We start from the raw sequence: 21,384 nt of genomic DNA, 5'->3' as shown, positions 1-21,384 counted from the left end.
ACTACCATAAATTTTGGTCGGTAGTAACTACTTGTAAGTCTACACACTTAGAATTTTACTCCTACATAAGTGTTGAAGAAAACATAAATGATAGTGGAAGTTAACTCTTGTAAGCATATTTTTTACATCTTATTTCTATCCATTTTTTATGCAAAGACTTGCTTAAATTATGGTGGGAAGTAATTGATGGTAGACATGTTATTTACTTGAGTATAAGTTATTTTCAAGTATTTTATTTTTGGATGGTTTTCTAAAAAGCTTAAAAATAAAAAATCACTACACAAATATCTAATAATAATTCTATAACCATATTTAAATTTAATTAATAAGCACATAAAAACTTAATACTTCTAGTAAAGTTACAATATAACAAATTTCTTAACCATAGATATCCTGGCTCACTTTATCACGAACATTATCAACTTGTAAATAAGTTTTGTTACAATACCATGGGTCAATACCATGGCTTACCAATATTACATTACCATAACTCATTTCACAATAAAAATTTAAAATGTCAAATATTTAAGATATTACATATAGAGTTGATTTCATGGAGTGAAATTTCTCCATCATATGGATGGAGGGGGGAGAGAGAGGGAAAGATGGAGGGAGATAACAAAACAACTAGAGGGTGGATAGAGAGAGAGAGTGATGGGGAGGAGAGAGAGAGAGATGGAAATGTAAAATAGAGGGAGATAAAGGAATAAAGAAGGAGAGAGATGGAGTTGGAGGGGGAGGGAGGGAATGAAGAAAGAATACATAGATAGATACGTGTAGAGAGAGAGGAAGTGACAAGGGAGAGATGTAGAGAGAGGGAGAGAGAAGAGGAGGGAAAACAAAGAGGAGAGGAGAGAGAGGGAGACATAGAGATGGTGGTGGGGAGAGAGAAAAGGAAAGAGGGAGGGAGATAGTGATAAAGTTGGAGGGTAGAGAGAGAGATGAGGGGGAGAGACAAACAAAGGTAGGAAAGAAAGGGAGAGAGAGGAGTTGAGAGAGAGAAGGAGAGATGGAGGGAGTGAGTAGTGTAGGAGGGAAGAGAGAGAGAGAGGGATAAATGGATCCAACCTAGATATGCTAGGTGTGTATATAAAAACCAACTAAGATCCATTTTAACCCCAAATTTATCAATCTCCAAGAGAGATCAAATCTCTTTTCACTTTAAAATAGGTTTGTATATCTCAAGAGATTTGATCCCAAAAGAGACTTGATCCCTCTTTGCTCTTGATAGATCTAGGGTTTAGATGGATCTAGGTTGGTAATAATTAGAGTAAATTTGATAGGCATCAAAACACTAGTACATCTTGTATTGTCAAAATAATTATATTAATAATTATTAAGCCAAGAGTGTACAACCAAGTATAGGGTATATATGTAGGAGTAAATGTTTAACATTTAACATTTATATGTCGGCTCAATTAAAAAATAATAAAAGGTTATAAGTAATATAGAACGAAGTATGGTGGAGATGTTGTAGTGTAAAAATTTAAATCTTGGCTCAATTAATAATAAAATGTTAAAAGTAATAAGAATAATAAAATTCAATTTGTTATATTGTAATTTTGTTTTGCATGGCACCTTAGCCACTCCAATTCAATTTAGAAATTATGCTTTGGGAAAAATTGCATAAATAATTATAAGTTACATTGGTCATACTAAATTAATAATGGTTGATAGAGAAAGCATCTTATGGTCCAACTTTGGAAATAACTAATAAATTGAGATGTGGAATGTATAAGTAAATTGCTTGCTCAAGCAAGAGATCTTGCATAAATTTTGGTGGGTAGTAACCACTTCTAAGTCTACAGACTTACAATTTAGTTCCTACATAAGTGTTGAAGAAAACATAAATAATGGTAGGAAGTAACTCCGGTAAGTATATTTTTTACATCTTATTTCTATCCATTTTTTTACCCAAATACTTGCGTAAACTATGGTGGGAAGTAATTAATGGTAGATTCAGCATAATTTATTTTCAAGTATTTTATTTTTGTATGGTTTTTCTACAAAGCTTAAGAATAAAAATTCAATATACAAATAAACACACTCTTGGGTACGGTCTTGATGTTGGCATTATGACACATGTGTAGTCCTTGATGGCAACCTACTTGATGAAATTTGTCAACATGATGCTAGCAAGATGATTTTACAAGCTAGTACACATGTGACAGACAGTTTGGGCAAAGACATATCAATCCAGAGACAAAAGAATGATGAAGGTGATGTTTGATAAATGCACAAAGGTTCTGTGAATCAAAGCCGCGTACATATGCAGGTATGGAAAAGAAAAAGCGCATACAATTTCTGCCCCATGGTATCCTAAATACCCAAGATATTTACCATGGTATTGACCCATAGTAATGAGCACGACAACAGATATTTGATCCTATCTAAGAATACCATCGGAATTACTAAGGAATTGACCTATGGTATTGGATATAGCCTAAGCTATATAAGGAGATTAAGATCAAAGTGTTTGGGTGTGAAAGTGATGAATATTTCATGAATAGTTAGATCTGAAGCAAGTGTGCATGTAATGGGCTATTAATGAATTGTTTGATCTGAAACTAAGTATGCACTTGGGAATTTGATGATGGATCAGATCCAATAGATTTGAAATGACTATATTGATAATGGATTAATTTGATATGTAATATTTATGTCTGACACATGTTTTATTATGTATGCCAAGAGATGGGTTTGTTTTGAAAGTCTGATGTGTAGTGAAGCTATAAGTCAATAGTTGCAAACATGTACGTGAGTTTGATAACTTGAAAGGTGCGTACATACGCAAGTTTAATGTTGGTAAGTCGCATGTCAATTCTGCACTTTGGACAAATTTGTACATGGGTTTGATTCCTAAAGAGCATGTATACACGCAAAAGTGTTTTTTGGAAAGTGCGTATATAAGATAGGGTTTTGCTGAATAAGATGTTTGATCAGTCTAATCAGTCTTGTTGTGTTTCTGTTGTCTGTCAATGAAGTCTTACTTGATGATTTGGGTTTAACAGTGATGATTGAAGTTGAATTGATTGATTGAAGAGTGATGATGTTGCTAGTTGTATGTGATTGAAGATTTGTGATGGTTTTGTGATTATTTCAAAGTAATTTAGTGGTTCAAGGTGTAACTTAGTGTTTGTTTCAGAATGATAGTGATTCAGTTTCAGGGTTCAATGTTTTGAGATATGTACACAGGTATGCTTCAAGGAAGTCGTGTATACACACAGATTTGCTAAAGTAAAGTAGCATATATATTCTGACATTTTATTGATCAAGGTTTTTAGTTGGTTCAGTGAGTTGATGCAATGTTTGGGTTCAGTATTGGTATTTTGGTTACAGTGATCTAACTGCTTTGGTTGTTTAAGAATAAGTTGATTGATTTGAGTCTCAATTGGTTCAGTGATTGGTTGATTCAATTGGTTCAATGATTGAGTGATTTGTTGTAGTGATCAGTTTTGGTTTTGATATTTGGTATTGGACTTAAATGATGGTAGTGGGTCCAGTCTAATTTTTTTATGAAAAGTGGCCTATAAGTTGTGATGTTTTGTATCAGGTGGATCTAGAGTGAGAATTTATGAAATGCAGTCCACGGTGGTGCTGAGGGTTGGAGCCTTCTGTAAGGGATTCAGAGCTTCCTTCTAGTGGTAGCTGGTCAATCAGATCAGGGGGTAGGAGCTCCCTTCCAATGGGTGTTGGTAAACGAGATTAGGGGGTTGGAGCTCCCTTCCAGTGGGTGCTAGAGAACAAAAGAATGTTGTAGCCTTCTACAGGTGGGTTCCTGCATGTTGGTATGAGTCCACGCGATTACAGGATTGTAAGAAGTTTTTCTTCATAATAAAAGAAGACAAAGACGACAACAACGATGGTTTTTTTCCTACATTGAGTTTCCAACTAAAATCTTGGTGTTCATGTGTGTTGCTTATTAGTGATGGTTTATTTTGTTCTTACTTCACATAATTAATGTTTAACTAATGCTCAATGACGTTATTATACACTGGTTCAAGACAAACAGATGATGAATTAATTGAAAAGTAAGATATATAGATATACACTAGTTGTCTGCATAATAATCGCGTATATACACAGGTTTCTTTTAGTAAAGTTGCGTACAAAAATATGAGTAAGAAAAGAAAATTTTAAGTGAGTTTTAAATACTGATTCACCGTCCACCCGTCTTTGTATTTTTCCCAACACTTGAAAGAGAAACATGAAGGCCACAACAATATAATATATTTCATGAATGAAATCCAACTTGTTCAACGTTAGCAATGCTCGTCTTGCTAGTTTGGATGCTTAGTTTTCTCACATAGAAGGCCATCTCCAATGTGGTCTGAAACCTCTAGCACTAGCAAGAACCAGTGCTCGGGATTCAACCTTGGTTACTTCATCTAATTCTTGATGTTATGGTTAACCATTATGCATTTTTTGATGTTATGCTTACCATTCTGCATTTTTCTTTTACTTCTTGTAATTCAATTTATATTAGTGGTCATAAAATTTATAATAATAATTGTTCACATTTTAAAACATCTAAATTAATATTCATGCTCAATTTCCCATAAGTTTATCTGTGCCTAAACCTAATATAAATAATTATATCATGTATTATAGAAAAACAATTTCCAATTTAACCAAATAATAATAATATTCTAAAAGAAATTCATAATTCAAAACAAAAGAAAATTGATTAAATATTTATTGACCTAAACCATTCTTTATCCAAATACATATATTGACGAATATGACCTTACATACTCAAAACCGTATATCTCTCACAATAACATTGCTTGTAATAGTGAAATTATATATATATAATCTCTTGAACCTAGTTTCCTAAACATATAAGAAGCAGATAATCACTATCCCCGTGTAAAATGGCTAGATATAACCCTACCAATCCGAAACCAGTTGCATGAACATATAATGTTGTTTGTTCAATGAACTTAACAATCTAAAACCAATCCTTATGAATATATAATGTTGCCAATTATTATAATCTGAAACTAACCTCCGTGTGAACATATAATGTTGGTTTAAGAAAATATGAGATGTCGGTTCCTACAATACAAATAGATGAGACCAGCATATAAATTTGACTCACTCTCACAATAAATTTGTTTATGATAGATGTTTTTTGTTTTTTTTTTTATTATTTTAGCATAATATATGATTTTTATTTCTTTTCATCATATATTATTTATTTTCATTATTTAAATATCATATGTTATAGGTTTTTTCGTTAATAATATATATATATATATATATATTTTTACGCCGTAAGGCGTTTCCTTACGCCGTAAGGCGTTTCCCTTTGAAAGGAATAGCCTCAGCCGACTCCGTGTCTTATTGTTGATCGTCGATTTATGGTGTTAGACGATTAAACAAAATCTGATCGTTGATCGTAGGAAGCCGAACGAACGATTAATTTGTTGTATTTGTACAAGCCAAGTTCGAGGGTTCAGAAGGGCCAAATTTGTGACGGCCGCGTCCATGAATTGTTGAGGCCAAGTCTGCCATTCACTGGAGCCGAATCCGTGATACTCGCAGTGGCCGAATTCGTGGGTTTTTGGAGGCTGAATAGCTGTGCAAATTCACAGATTTTTGGAGGCCGAGCCACTGTGCATATTCATGGGTTTTTGGAGGCCAAATCGCTGTACAAATTCGTGAGTTTTAAGGGGTTGAATCAATGTGCAAATTCGTGGGTTTTTGGAGGCTGAATCACTGTACAAATACGTGGGTCTTTGGAGGCCGAATCGCTGTACAAATGCGTAGGTCTTTGGAGGCTGAATGCCATTCACTGGAGCCGAATCCGTGATACTCGCAGTGGCCGAATTCGTGGGTTTTTGGAGGCTGAATAGCTGTGCAAATTCACGGATTTTTGGAGGCCGAGCCACTGTGCATATTCATGGGTTTTTGGAGGCCAAATCGCTGTACAAATTCGTGAGTTTTAAGGGGTTGAATCAATGTGCAAATTCGTGGGTTTTTGGATGCTGAATCACTGTACAAATACGTGGGTCTTTGGAGGCCGAATCGCTGTACAAATGCGTAGGTCTTTGGAGGCTGAATCACTGTCCAAATTCTTGGGTTTTTGGAGGCTGAATCACTGGACAAATTCGTGGGTCTTTGGAGTCTAAATCATTGTACAAATTCATGGGTTTTAGAGGCCAAATCATTGTGAAAATTCATGGGTTTTTGAAGGCCGAATCTTTGGAGAAAATTGAGGTTGAATCGTTGTAAGAAATTGAGGGTTGTGGAGGGCCAAACCACTATGCGCATTGGAGCGAATTTGTTGTGCGTGTTATTGGCCAGGTGAGGTGATTGACAAGGCTTCATTATGTGTTACTGGAGACAATGATTCCTATGAAATGGTCACTGAGTTTGGTTATGATGTTGTCATTGCTATGTCAAAGATATTTGGTATTCGAAATGCATCAATGAAGGGCACGCCTGAGGATTCACTGAGGAGCTTTCAGTACCTGTCTGTAGATTCAGGACAGAAGCCGTGATAAGTAATTTGTCCAATTTTATGATTTTTTGGGGAATTAAAAAGGTTTGTTCTAGCTTGGTATATCTATTTGGCCAATTCCGTTGTCATTTGTTCTTGCAGTTTGAGATTAAGCCCATACAAGAGGAATATATTTAAAATTAATCATAGGCTGGCCTTGATAGGAAAGAAAATTCATAGGTTTCGTGCATCTACATCGAGGAAATTCATAGGTTTCGTGCATCTACATCGAGGATGAGCAGTTAAAAGACGAAGGAAAGCAGCCAAAGAGAGTGCATGATTGACCAAACATTGTCTCAATGGGCCCTATTTTAAATTGTTGCTTGCCATTCATCATTTCTTGGGCATGTAATATGTAGTCAACTCAAACAGCAACAACAAAACCAGCATACAACAAAACCCCAAGCTTCTATCCTGATTAGCTGTTTGGTTTCTCTATTTTACATAAATATGTATCAAGCTCTCATTTATCTCAATTTGGTTCTATCGAATTTAAAATAGAAGTTATTGTATGGTTGAATATCGTTGAAATCACTGCCTGTCCATGCAGAATCGAAAAAAATGTTCTCTGTACTTTCCAGGCAACTGCCAATCTGTTGAGTTTAATGTATTTGTACCTGTCTTGCTCAGAATGCTTGCATATGTCCATCTCTGACTTGGCCTTCCAAATTAGATTACTGTGAGATAAAGTCTGAAGTAAGAGGAGACAGAATGGAATAGTGGCTTGTTGTAAAGAGAAATATCTATTTCTTTTTCATTTGTCATTCAGATTACGAGCTGCTGAGGAAACGTGATCTCATTGATCTGTTTTTCAATGCTTGAGTCTACAATCCTATAGAGATCACCTTGCTAGTTCCACTTAATTTCATGGGAGGTGTATCATAAACAGAAATGACCGTGCATCTCTTAGGGAATTTAAACGCAACAAAATATAGCATGTCTGCCTCTCAGGGATACTTCATGCTTTGCCCAAATCATGGGGTGTATGGGGCCTTAAACATCTTTCTATCTTTTCAAAAACCTTTTCGTCAAAAGTGAGTTGGAGACTTCTCTCCGCAGAGAGCCTGTGGACATCGGTAGTTTTCAGGCAATACATTTCCCCCTCTAGCTTGATGAATGGATCAGAAAACTGAATAAAATGGTGCCAAACTCTTCAATTATTTGGAAAGTTGTTATAGCTTCATTTAAATTATTGGAGGTGGCCTCACTTGGAAGGTGGGCAATGGGCAGAAAGTTAATATTAGTTTGGAACCATGGGTTGGCTGCCAAGCCAATTTTAGACTTCCTTTGGATCTTGTGGCTTTCCTGAATGAGCACGACAAAGTTTTCCACAATCAGGTTTGTGGATGAGGATTGGACTACTTTCTGGTGGCAAGGTTGGCAGAATGTGGCTCATTTGGGCCTTTAAGGAGAGCATGCCGATATGTGGTAGGATTATATTGTCTCTCTCAGAAGGTTAAATGTCAGAAAAAGAGATAAGGTGGACCCTTTGTGTTGGGTTCACTCTCCTTCTCGGGTATATACCCCAAAATTAGAATACAGTCACTAGATAGTAGAAGTCAAGACTTTCTCTATGGTGTTTATTAAAAAGCAAAGTGACAACTTGGGACAAATTACAAAAAATATAAAAAGAAGGTCCCAACATGTGTAATTTATGTAAAAATGTTGAAGAGTCTATCTCACACTTGTTTCTGGAGAGGAAACAATAGCTTGATTGAGGCTTGGAAGTCGCGGTGGGATTCATTAAACAACGAGACCCTCAGAAACATCTCTCCCCTCATTTGTTGGAGGCTAGCTTGCCAAGAACAAAGCCACTTTTAGGGACTCCTCATCCGCACCCAATCTTATTGAGCTGAAGTGTGTGCAATTTATGCTCTCCTTCCATCAAAAGACTTTATTCACGTGCCTCGCAATATCATTGAAGAAGAGATCAATCAACACATTCCTTGGTGTTATTTTGACGGTGCTTCAAAGTGAGGACAGTAGTTGTGGTGGTGGCCTCGTTCTTTTCATAAATGAACATCATTTCATGAAGTCAAAAATTGGTCTAGGCAAAGGATTTTTCTGAACTTCTATCTTTAAAGGTTCTACTCTGCTAGGCTCTAGAATATGATTGTTTCTCTCTTCTAGTCTTTGGGGATTCTTTAACTGTGATTAATTGGTTTAATGAATTTCAAAGATGTCACAACCACGCACCTTCCCATTCTAGAAGAAATTTTTCAGATTAAACAAGCTTTTAATAATATATTCTACTGTCATATCTATAGGGAAAGGAACCATGAAGCAAATTTTCTATCCAAGGAAGGTGCTAGATAGGCTATGAGCATTGGCAGATCATAGAACATATGAATGGGACAGTCCAAATTTTCCAGCACCACTCTTTTATAGATATGTGATGCTTTGTGTTTCTCCTCTGTGTCAAGCTACAGCTTATATTTCTCTACCCTTATTTTAACAGTTTGTAAGATATTTGATTTTTTTGATGTAAATATTTCGGTTACAAAGGTCAGTTATTGATTTTTATTTACTGCTAGATAGGACTTATTATGAACAGATCAGTATATATCAGTTCTGCTCCCACATTGTGTGGACATAACAATTTTGATGTTTGATCTCAGGGTGGTTTTTATCACACACAAATTATTTGGAGGTTGTACTACTCACGGCTTTGGCCATTGACAGATGGTTTTTTTGGTTGAATGCACATAGTGCAGGTTCTGTAACTTTTTGTTGTGATTTTTTCTTCGTAAAAAAAAAATAAAATTGTTTTCCTTGATCTGCAATTCAGGCACCATAAATCTTAATATAACTATCAATCAATTGAACTATACAACCCTAGCATCCACATAAAACGAGGGTAACAACTCTTTTGCTAAGTCAATCCTCGCATTTAACAAATTTCAAACCATATCATTAATGAATTTCAAAACCTAGCAATAAAAAATTTAAAGGCTTCAAAGCCTTTCCATTACGCCAGCTAATTACTCGAAAAGGCCAAAACTGTTGCACTAATTATTACGTTGGGTTCTGTTAAATCTGTCAAGTACCCTTCAGGAAAGCTTTATGCCATAGACCTGTCACCTGGTGGCCATGAAGCAAACCAATGTAAACACTGGCTTCTCCAGAGATAACAAAATCATCAATTCTTGCCCTACTGATGATCAGGTGAGTATATATACCCTTCAGCTCTTTTGGGTAATGGTTTCTGTGGGATTTTTAAGAGTGTGTTCTTAGAACAAAATCTTTGTTTCTTGAAACAGGAAGATGTAGAGTCTGATGAAGAAGATGAATTAGTCACATTCTCTCGTCCTATTAAAGTTGAAGTGATTAACCAGAGAAGGGAGTCTGATAAGATTGTCAAGATGGTTCCTTCTGTCACTGTAGACCTTGAGAAATTGACTTCTCAATGCCTCCTGGAGGATGAGTGCAATTTGGTTCTAAAGCTTCCCAGGGCTGCAGCTGCCCAATCGGATCGCATCAATTCCCTCAGCAAAAAGGTTTGCATTCATAGATTATGAAACTTTATGATTCAGAAAGCTTGAATTCATTTTTTGTTTTAATTATTTGGGCTAAGTAACATAAAAAAACCTTGGAGTTACAGACTCTAGAGTTGCTGCTAGAGAAACTTACTAGCATAGTAGCAAGGACTTTATAAAGAATATGGTAAGGCATAAGATGCAGAGCAGAGGCTCTGAGTTGGTGTGGAAGGTCTATCCCTGTCAATCATATGTCATAGGCCGAGTGGACAACCCCTCCATATATGGTCCTTTTCTTACCCAACTTTCCAAGATGGCAGAGGATGATCCCCTCTTTGTAGGTAAGGAGGATTGAATACTATCCATGATTCCTGCAATATGTTGGCATATGACCAGATATCCAATTGTTACTGAATTTCGTTGGTGTTAATTGCAGATCATCTTTACAGCATAGCAGAGAGGTTTTAGTACAGAAGGTGATTCTGTTGAGTACTTGTTTAACAACGGAAGGCGACTTACTAGAGTCTTGCCATTGCCAAGTGAAGGAGGTAGGGTATTTGTATATCTAGCCATATCAAAATCTGTACAGGAGAGAAGGGATATCCCACTGTCCAAAGGCGGTGCATTGCATCTGGCCGAACTAGTGTCAGTGGGTCATTCTGGCTATTCCTACTGAGCAATTCCTTTACAAGTATATGGCTAAGGTACTAATTATTTTGCTTTTGGAACATATTAGACACTCTGTGTAAATTTCAAGTGAACGTAAATGCTTTTTATAAGACTTTTGGAAAGCATGGAAACCAAAGAGAAAGTAGTAAAGGTTAAGTTATGATATGGTTTTGAGTGGATAACTTCCATTAAATAATACAGATGACTAGTGATTTTCTCTCCACGAGTTATGTCCTGTCCATACAAAGTATGTGGGATTAGATTAGTATAGATTCAGATTACTGGTTTTCTCCTGTTCCCTGTTTGAATGGTTTGCTCCGAATTAGTTTAATTATGCTGTAGGGGTTGCTGGAATGGTGGTTTATATTTTTGTTTGAATGTTTTGTTCTGAATTAGTTTTTTATTTTTGTTTGGATGTTTTGTTCTGAATTAGTTTAATTATGTTCAGGAATTTTGATTTTTAAATAAATGATTGGACACAATTTGATTTTAAAAGAATATTTTTCTTTTAATAGATTTTTAGAAGAAAAATGCTGACTTTTATATATATAATTAAAAGTTTATTAGTGAGAACATATCAGAAAATACTGATTGGCCAAACAGAGAATAAGATGTGCACCAATACATACAACTGAGAGAAGATAGACATATCAATATACAAACATGCATGCTTGTATGTCTGAATATAACATCTGGTTTAGTCAATCCTTAAAACACAAATCCAAAAATGCAAAAACAGAGCAAAAAACTGTGGCATCTGTCAGCCCATCAGAATGCTGGCTAAAGATCAGAAAACTAGTAAAACAGGATCCATTTTTATGGCAAGTTGATCTCGCCTTCCTCTCTAATGAGATGATCTATTATTAGTTTGTAATACATGATACCATATTGTCCTTGTAGACCCCCATTAGACAGTCTGTCCGCATCCTTGTTGTCCTCTCTGTATACATGTGCCATGGAGTAGGAAGAGAGAGAGGCCAGCACATGTTTAATCCTGTTAATCCATCCAGTTAATAGAGGTGGGTGGAATGCAGAGTGTCCCTGTATTTCTGCTATGGAGGTTTTGGAATCTCCATAAACTTAATAGAGGTGGGTCAAATGCAGAGTGTCTCTGTATTTTTGCTATGGAAGTTTTGAATCTAAATGTTGACGATATGCAGATGTTTCTATTTGGCAAACAAAACAACCCCAAAATGCCATGATTTCACCTCTTATATTAGTGCCAAAACCTCCATTTAAATATTTAAATGATGTCAGAGCTTGCGCTATTTTTTTTGTTAAATAAAATATTTGTTTTGCTTTTTGGCTAGATGGTGGACTTTCAGATCCACTCAACGAACCGCATACTACATCTATCATTGACAACCTCCTATTGATTTAACCCTATACATACATACAATTGCAGTTGCCCTTCATTGCCACTGTAATTTGGAGCCTGGTTCTTTATTATTCAAAGAAAACGCTCTACCTGTAAACTCCTTCAATGCATTGTCATTCACATGGCAGAACATATTCTCCCATTCATGGGGTTTGATGGCCCTGTTGCCAAGGCCTGGAGCTCGATCTTGGGACACAACATTCCTAGACTCTTTCCAATCCACGACATACGCAGACACCCTCCTCCGAAACTTAGCCTTGAATTCACTCCAAGCCTGGTACTTGTAGTGATTGATCACTGTCCTCTGGGCCTTCACATACACTGTTCTGTATGCCTTCTTCAACTGAAAGCGGTGTATTACATTGAGCAACTTAGGAGAGGCAGCTTCCAAAAGAAGTATGGATTTGTAGCGATTCAGCTTCCTTTCCTTGCAAGTAACCCCTCTCTGCGGGTGCTCCCGGAGGCCCGAGGGTCCAAAATTTCTGCATCTCAAAGAAATTTGCCCTGTCAATGCAGCCCCTGGTTTACTAAGATTTATTACTAATCGCCTCAGAGCTGCTTTTGATGCAGTATTCTTTAATGGGTACCCAATATTGGCATTGGCCTTGAGTTGCTTTAGCCATGAAGGAGAAAATACAAACTCGTCAACGTCAGTGTACATCATCCATTGACACTTCTGTTTGGCCATGAGAGCACAGTGTGAGAATCCAGATTCCTGTGTCTTGGCCCATGGCCATGGATGCCTGCTTACCTTGTAATTTTCTGACAGTAACCCTTCAACAGTTTCTGCCAGATCGTCTTCACTGTTGTTATCGTACAGAAAGAAGTGTTCCACACCCAGATGAGAATGGTAGATAACCCATTCTCTTATGTATTTTGCAACGTTGAACACCATGGTGCAGGCACATAGTAGTCTCATTTTCTGTGCATTATCTTGAGTACTACTTTTGCTTGAATGATGAGATGGCGGGATTTCATTATAAGCGACGGAAGGAATGGATTTCCCATGGATTCGGAGAATGATTTCGGAGGCAATGAGCTGATAACGAACTGATTCATTGGGATGATCGCATCTAAAGACTTCTTGTCCAGAGTGTGACCATAGTTTCAATGGTATTGTTGAATATGCAGCGTAGATATTTGGTTTCAATGTTCAGTTCTTGTCTATTGTTAATCCCTTTGGAAAATACACAACAATATCCCTCTCTGTGGCCAAGCTCTCATATACCATATAATCCCATTTGATGGGTCTGGAATGATCAAAATAACCCAATTTTGCTGTGATGATCTCTGGTAAATCTGAGTATAATTAGCTGTGTCCACTAGGGCAACTGATGTTGCAGACCAGTGGGTTGCAGGGGGAGGAGCCTGGCATCTGACTGCAGCTCGTGGTTGGGTAGAATATCCAAATTGTAAATACTCGATGGCATTCACTGGTGTATGGATTTGTTGCGAGAATGAACAGCTGGGGGATGATTTGTGGGATATCAGATTGGAGTTTGCAGAAGACAGGCGTACTAAGAAGAGGACTTCCTCAGGAAGAAATACAATGTCTTGGATGAAGGAACCCCTGTTGGTTTGATTGGTTAGCAACAGGGGAAAGCTCTTTGTGAATTTTGCAGCCTGTGGTTTATACAGATTGGGTTCTTTCTCCATTAAGCTTTCTTGCAGGCTTCCATATTGAAAAAAAGAAACATTTCTTGACCATGTCTTGGTATTAACCCAGTATGATTTAACTGCAGAGCCAAGAACCTAGTACTTGTAGTGATTGATCACTGTCCTCTGGGCCTTCACATACACTGTTCTGTATGCCTTCTTCAACTGAAAGCGGTGTATTACATTGAGCAACTTAGGAGAGGCAGCTTCCAAAAGAAGTATGGATTTGTAGCGCTTCAGCTTCCTTTCCCTGCAAGTAACCCCTCTCTGCGGGTGCTCCCGGAGGCCCGAGGGTCCAAAATTTCTGCATCTCAAAGAAATTTGCCTTGTCAATGCAGCCCCTGGTTTACTAAGATTTATTACTAATCGCCTCAAAGCTGCTTTTGATGCAGTATTCTTTAATGGGTACCCAATATTGGCATTGGCCTTGAGTTGCTTTAGCCATGAAGGAGAAAATACAAACTCGTCAACGTCAGTGTACATCATCCATTGACACTCTTGTTTGGCCATGAGAGCACAGTGTGAGAATCCAGATTCCTGTGTCTTGGCCCATGGCCATGGATGCCTGCTTACCTTGTAATTTTCTGACAGTAACCCTTCAACAGTTTCTGCCAGATCGTCTTCACTGTTGTTATCGTACAGAAAGAAGTGTTCCACACCCAGATGAGAATGGTAGATAACCCATTCTCTTGTGTATTTTGCAACGTTGAACACCATGGTGCAGGCACATAGTAGTCTCATTTTCTGTGCATTATCTTGAGTACTACTTTTGCTTGAATGATGAGATGGCGGGATTTCATTATAAGCGACGGAAGGAATGGATTTCCCATGGATTCGGAGAATGATTTCGGAGGCAATGAGCTGATAATGAACTGATTCATTGGGGTGCTCGCATCTAAAGACTTCTTGTCCAGAGTATGACCATAGTTTCAATGGTATTGTTGAATATGCAGCGTAGATATTTGGTTTCAATGTTCAATCCTTGTCTATTGTTAATCCCTTTGGCAAATACACAACAATATCCCTCTCTGTGGCCAAGCTCTCATATACCATATAATCCCATTTGATGGGTCTGGAATGATCAAAGTAACCCAATTTTGTTGTGATGATCTCTGGTAAATCTGAGCTATAATTAGCTGTGTCCACTAGGGCAACTGATGTTGCAAACCAGTGGGTTGCAGGGGGAGGAGCCTGGCATCTGACTGCAACTCGTGGTTGGGTAGAATATCCAAATTGTAAATACTCGATGGCATTCACTGGTGTATGGATTTGTTGCGAGAATGAACAGCTGGGGGATGATTTGTGGGATATCAGATTGGAGTTTGCAGAAGACAGGCGTACTAAGAAGAGGACTTCCTCAGGAAGAAATACAATGTCTTGGATGAAGGAACTCCTGTTGGTTTGATTGGTTAGCAACAGGGGAAAGCTCTTTGTGAATTTTGCAGCCTGTGGTTTATACAGATTGAGTTCTTTCTCCATTAAGCTTTCTTGCAGGCTTCCATATTGAAAAAAAGAAACATTTCTTGACCATGTCTTGGTATTAACCCAGTATGATTTAACTGCAGAGCCAAGAACAAAGTATCTATTAGCTACAAAATCCATTCTGCTATTCAACATTTTACAGACATCTATGCATCAAGAATTAATGCCCAGAAAAATGGGGCTCTGCAACAACCTTGTAAAAATGAGGGTAATAAGTTGTTTCTGGCTGTCTACATCAACATATGCAGCTAAACAAAGCCACCAAAATTCATATTTTACTTGTTCAGGATTGTACTGTATAGATCAACATTCAACAAGATAGTAATTATATATACCTTGGAAGATGAGATCTTGGTCATGTACTCACTTTCTGTCTTTTTCTATGGAATAGATGTATGCTTAATAATCAACACTATCAAACCGTCTTAGTGATGTCTATCATGAATTTACATGTATTCTTAGTCGTAGAATAGGCCTCAAGCCAAGGGCAGACCCTGCGTCCAATTTTGTGCTTTTCATTCTTTGTTGGACAAGCCTTTGTTTTTAGACCTGATTGATTTCTATCAAGTGAAAATAAGAACCTCACAGTCAGTATATAAAAGGATGTAATGTCAAATATCTTAATAAAATTGAAGGAATTGTTGCCCATGATATCTGGAATTTATTAAGAAATTTGCTTTTGCTGAGCTAAAGGATCGACGACTGTTCCAATCCTGCAATCATATCTGTTAACCTCAAAATCTCCTTATAAGATGTATTCGAAATTCTCTGTCATCATGGCCCTCCACCCAAGACAACCTATTGATGTCTAGATTGAAGGTTTTCCATGAATTTATGTGGGTCCCTTTAAAGTTAGAATGCCAGGTAATTAAATAAATGTAGAGAAGGAGACGATGTGTCCACGTTGTTCTTACATTGCAAATAATTTCTTGGAAGTTTGGACATATATTAAATAAATGCCCGATAACTGCTTTTGGTCAGTTACAATCAGATGCATATCAAAGTTTCTTTGAGATAATGCATATTAAAGTTTCTTTGAGATATTTATAGTTTTATCTTAGAGTGTGGGTATGCTTGATTGCTAGCTATCTAGGTGGTGAGTTGAACATTTGTGATTAGAGTTTTATTTAACCCAAATGGATTATTTTGATGATTGGGCATTATGTGTCATCTCCAGACATGTGGTTCTCCTTTCGGAAACTGCCAAATTGCTTCCCAAGAACCGACTTCTCAATGAAGTAAGCACCGCATTTTTGTTCTCAAATGCTATTTTCAATGCAAATGCATATGTTCTGCCAACTTCCCTATGTGGTAATGAGCACCTAGTTTGTTTTCAAATGCCATTTTTAATGCAAATGCATCTGTTTTGCCAACTTCCCAATGTGTAATCAGCACCTAATTTCTTTTCAAATGCCATTTTTAATGCGACAGAGAACAAACTTACTCCAAACACTTAAGCGATAAAAGCAACACAAGATTTCAAGTATTCAAACCGTGTTAATGATGCCTGTCATGAATTAACATGTATTCTTAGTCGTGGAATAGGCCTTAAGCCAGGGGCAGACCCTGCATCCAATTTTGATCTTTTCATTCTTTGTTGGACAAGCCTTTGGTTTTAGACCTGCTTGATTTTTGTCAAGTGAAAATAAGAACCTCACAGTCAGTATATAAAAGGATGTAATGTCAAATATCTTAATAAAATTGAAGGAATCATTGCCCATGATATCTGGAATTTATTAAGAAATTTTCTTTTGCCGAGCTGAAGGATCGACGACCGTTCCAATCCCACAATCATATTTGTTAACTTCAAAATCTCCTTATAAGATGTATTTGAAATTCTTTGTCATGATGGCCCTCCACCCAAGACAACCTATTGATGTCTAGATTGAAGGTTTTCCATGAATTTTTGTAGGTCCCTTTAAAGTTAGAATGCCAGGTAATTAAATAAATGCAGAGAAGGAGATGATGTGTCCACGTTGTTCTTGCATTGCAAATCATTTCCTGGAAGTTTGGACATATATTAAATAAATGCCTGATCGCTGCTTTTGGTCAGTTACAATCAGATGCATATTAAAGTTTCTTTGAGATATTTATAGTTTTATCTTTGAGTGTGGGTATGCTTGATTGCTGGTTGTCTAGATGGTGAGTTGAATATCTGTAATTGGGGTTTTATTTCACCCAAATGGATTATTTTAATGATTGGGCATTATGTGTCATCTCCTGACATGTGGTTCTCCGTCCGGACACTGCCAAATTGCTTCCCAAGAACTGACTTCTCAATGAGGTAAGCACCACATTTTTTTTCTCAAATGCTATTTTTATTGCAAATGCATCTGTTTTTCCAACTTCCCAATGTGGTAATCAACACCTAATTTGTTTTCAAATGCCTTTTTTAATGCGCTAATCTGTTTTTTTGTTTTATTTTTTATTTTTATTATTATAAACATATTAATAATTTTAACCAAATTGATATTCTTTTTGGTCCATAACAAATGGTGAGCCATTGGAGTTCAACAGTCTCATGGATGGGTGCACTATGCCATTCATCGTCTTGAGCCACACATCATGTTATTCAGAAGACCTTTGAATTACCAACAAAACCAGCAGCAACAGGCTGGGGCTCAATCTCAACCTATGGGTCTAAAAGCCCATTGAGTTCTATTGTGGGCAAAGCGGGGGTTCACTCTCAACCTATGGATCTGAAATCCCAATGAGTTTTATTGTGGGTAAAGCAGATTGGCCTGCCTGATGTGCTCAATTTTGAATGATTGATTGGATTTTATTAAATAAATAATTGAGAGAAACGAAGAATAATAATTTGTATAATTTTGATTAAGGGTTTATTTTATTTTAGGCAATTTATTGACTATGTTTAGTTTGAATGATTGAATTATTATAATATTTATTATTTTGAATCAAAATACAATTCTTTCAATTTAACATTTCTATCGGCCTCTCTTTGCACCTTTTGGGGCAATTGCTAGTTATATTAAGTTACTTGAAAAATCATTCTCCTACAATGTATTTTAGGTATCAGAGGAGGGAAACAGTTATTTCCATTGATTGAGGAATCATTTAGGCAATTTCAGTGTTGTAGAAAAGATTCGTGTTGGTTCAGCTTGGGCTCGAAACTTTTTTGTTGTCATCTAATTAATGGATGCATTAGATTGACCATAACAAAATATCCATTTTCAAAGTACACATAACTAACCATTGCAATTGTAACTCATTATCATCCACCCTTGCTTTCAACAATGTCCATTCACATGTCGCTATTCTTCTCCACTCTATGCCTTACGACGTTTCCTTTGCAACATAAGATGCAAATGCTAGTTTTATTTGGACTATAAAACATTGTCTAGTCAAATTATGTTATACATATATATGTTATATATTTTTATAAAAAAATCAAATATATTTAATTATGTTTATTTTTATTAGAACATTATTTAATGAGTTGGTGCAATTATGTATAATTATTGTTTATGTAATGTTAAGGTTTTAGAAATTATGACTAGTTCAATTCTCCAAAATTTTCAACTAGTATGGTCAAACCATTAACTATAATGTATTTTAAAGAGATACAATCAATCTCAACTTTCAACATAATGAGTTGGACTAAAGACCTTATAAATAATAAAACAAGTTTGGACCACTTTTAAATAAGAATTTGGGAATATTTTAACATTTCAAAAAATTATAATATACGTGACATGTATTTTGAAGAAATTCATAATTGTCCAACAAGTAAGAAGGACAAAACACTCTTCATAGCCACCCAACATGAAATGTCCACACCCAGTTGCATTGATATTCAAGTATGAATGTATCAAGCTCATCAAAGTATAGTAACCACACATTTTAGATTTCCACATCCAACCACCAAATAAATCCATTTTCTAGTCAAACTAATAGATTGACCCATTTTAGAAAGGTCAAAAACACACCAACAGTTAATAAATTACAAAAAAACTCAAAATCAATTAGAAAGTTGTTATTCACCCAAACAAACAAGAAAGGTTTGTTTCATTATTTCTATTGGACCACTAAAAATTCCTTCAATTTGATTAATCTATAGTCCCTAAAGTTAGTATTTTATATAACATACCAATAACCCATGGGTGTGGGCATTTATGCATGAGTCTTAACCTTTAAGCTTCAGTGTTCAACATTTAGGCTTAAGTGTGCATAGTGCAAGGTTGCATGATGTGAATGGATATAGGTTTTTTAACATGTGAAAAGACCCATTGTGGGCAAGTCTGTACTTATCTTGGAGTCTTAGCACTATTGTGGGAGTCTCATCTTGGGGTCTTAGTGTTATGGGGGCCTCATTTTTTGATGATTATCTTCAAGTTCCAACCAAGAATATCTATAACTCTTTTTTACAATCCTATTTGGAATTTCTTATATGTGTGTGTATATAGGTAAATTTTTAATTTACCCATTAGGCTGAGGATTTTAAAAATTAAGTAAAAATAATCACTAGCATGCAAAATTTTAAATGGTCAGTATTTGACAATTAAATAAACAAAATATAGGTAAATACCCATCAAATTTAACCCATGGAAGTCATTATGAAAAGGTTTTTCAAATTCAAGAATAGGCATTGAGGGAGTAAAGAATTAGAGCTACAACATTAAACATCACATGACCTCACATCTTTGTGATTGCTTTGCACCTTACATCCCATTAGGTATTAATGATCATGTGTTTCATGTCATTTGGTAGAGTGGAGTCACCAAGCATTAGAGAACACTTTTTCCGAAATCAGTGATGTGTTGGAAAAGGGTCAAATCATTGACCTTGTAGCTTATTCCTTGAGTTATTGGTGAATGACAATTGTTATGTATATAATTGACTACTGCAAAAGTTGAAAAATCCATGAATTGTGGCCCACAATGAATTTTATCTTCATCAAATTCAAAATGACCACTAAGTGGTTGAACGGAATGGGAAATTTAAATGTCTAATGAACTAAGAAGTAAATAATAAACAATATGCATCCCATAACAATGCATTAAATGTTGTATAACTTAGGATATACATTGTTTGATATAATTTTAAATATACCACCTTTATATCTAATAATGTATATCCCAACCTATAAAGCATTTAATGCACTGTATTACAAGGTGCATATTTGACAACTAAGTGAAGGTGTGACATGGCTTGAATGAGTGTACCCATGGATAGATGACTGAATGTAACATCAATTAGGTGGATAAGGATATCGTCGATGGTAAAAATGTAGAAATATGGTTGAATAAATAATAGTGCCAACCTAAGACAAAGAATAACCCAACAAATCGAGGAAAACATGTTAAAACTCAACCCAAGCAAGCCTTTGATACCCCTATAATATAATTTAATATCTTGTGAAATGTTTGCTAGAAGTTTTGATGCTTTAATATGTATATGTAATATACGATATGAATTTATGATGATTCTAAGAGGGTTCACACATGTTTAAATATACATGTGAGCATCACAATATGCATTTTGGAGTAAGTGATCTTTTAGTTTGTGTGGCATTTAATTTCCATTTAGTCTCAAATTTAAATTTCATGAGGATGGGTTGAGTGTCAAAGTCAATTGTGGGGTTACATTGTCTCTAGGGACATCTAAGCTTGACCAAACCTTGTATAATCATGGTGACAACATCCCACCTTTGGATAGATTATTATTTATTCCAACATGTGGGTTGGTCCTACCATAGGAACAACCTAGTCCCAATGATCCATAAATTTCCATGGATATTCCACTCGACAGTTCGTCACAACAAATATGATTAAATTGTACTTAAAAATCCAAAAATCTACACTATTGCTAGGTTTTACTCTTTAGATTTCTAGATCTAAATATTATTGTTTATTGTGTATTCATGAAAATTAAAATTTACGTGTAAAATAGAGAATAATTAAATAAAAACTCATAAACTACATTCAACATAAGATATATCCCTGGAAACCATTTTGGGAGAAAACCTAGCTAGAAGGTGAGGTTGATATACTCTTTTTCTCCGAATAGTAAATAGTTGCGAGTACAAATAAGTAAGGCATATGGCTCATGGAATACTATAGTGCAAAAATATTTTATGATTTCTCTCTCCCTATCCCTCTCAGCTACTCTTCTCGTCCATGGAACAGATGCACTAAAAAAGAATGGAACCCCTTTTCCTCTTAGTGCCTTAGTTATAACATAGCCCAATAGTTTGTTAG

The 21,384-nt window shown here is 36.1% G+C and overlaps 2 pseudogenes across 1 annotated transcript; one reads left to right on the top strand and one right to left on the bottom strand.

Annotated features, from left to right (window-relative positions):
- Nucleotides 1-5,787: 5,787 nt before the first annotated feature.
- Nucleotides 5,788-11,052, top strand: LOC149261570 (uncharacterized; annotated as a pseudogene). Its single transcript, XR_016245956.1, has 5 exons — nucleotides 5,788-5,940; nucleotides 9,499-9,670; nucleotides 9,766-10,002; nucleotides 10,107-10,322; nucleotides 10,418-11,052. The product of XR_016245956.1 is annotated as an uncharacterized LOC149261570 (transcript).
- Nucleotides 11,053-12,062: 1,010 nt separating this feature from the next.
- On the bottom strand, nucleotides 12,063-12,923 carry LOC149261569 (glycosyltransferase family 92 protein At1g27200 pseudogene; annotated as a pseudogene).
- Nucleotides 12,924-21,384: the final 8,461 nt, after the last annotated feature.

This window comes from Pinus tabuliformis, chromosome 6 (assembly GCF_031772625.1).
Source record: "Pinus tabuliformis cultivar Carrire ecotype Pingquan chromosome 6, CPIR1, whole genome shotgun sequence".
In the NCBI taxonomy this organism is placed as follows: Eukaryota; Viridiplantae; Streptophyta; class Pinopsida; order Pinales; family Pinaceae; genus Pinus; species Pinus tabuliformis.
The sequence above is the reverse complement of the archived record's forward strand: the minus strand, read 5'-3'. Positions and strand labels throughout refer to the sequence as shown.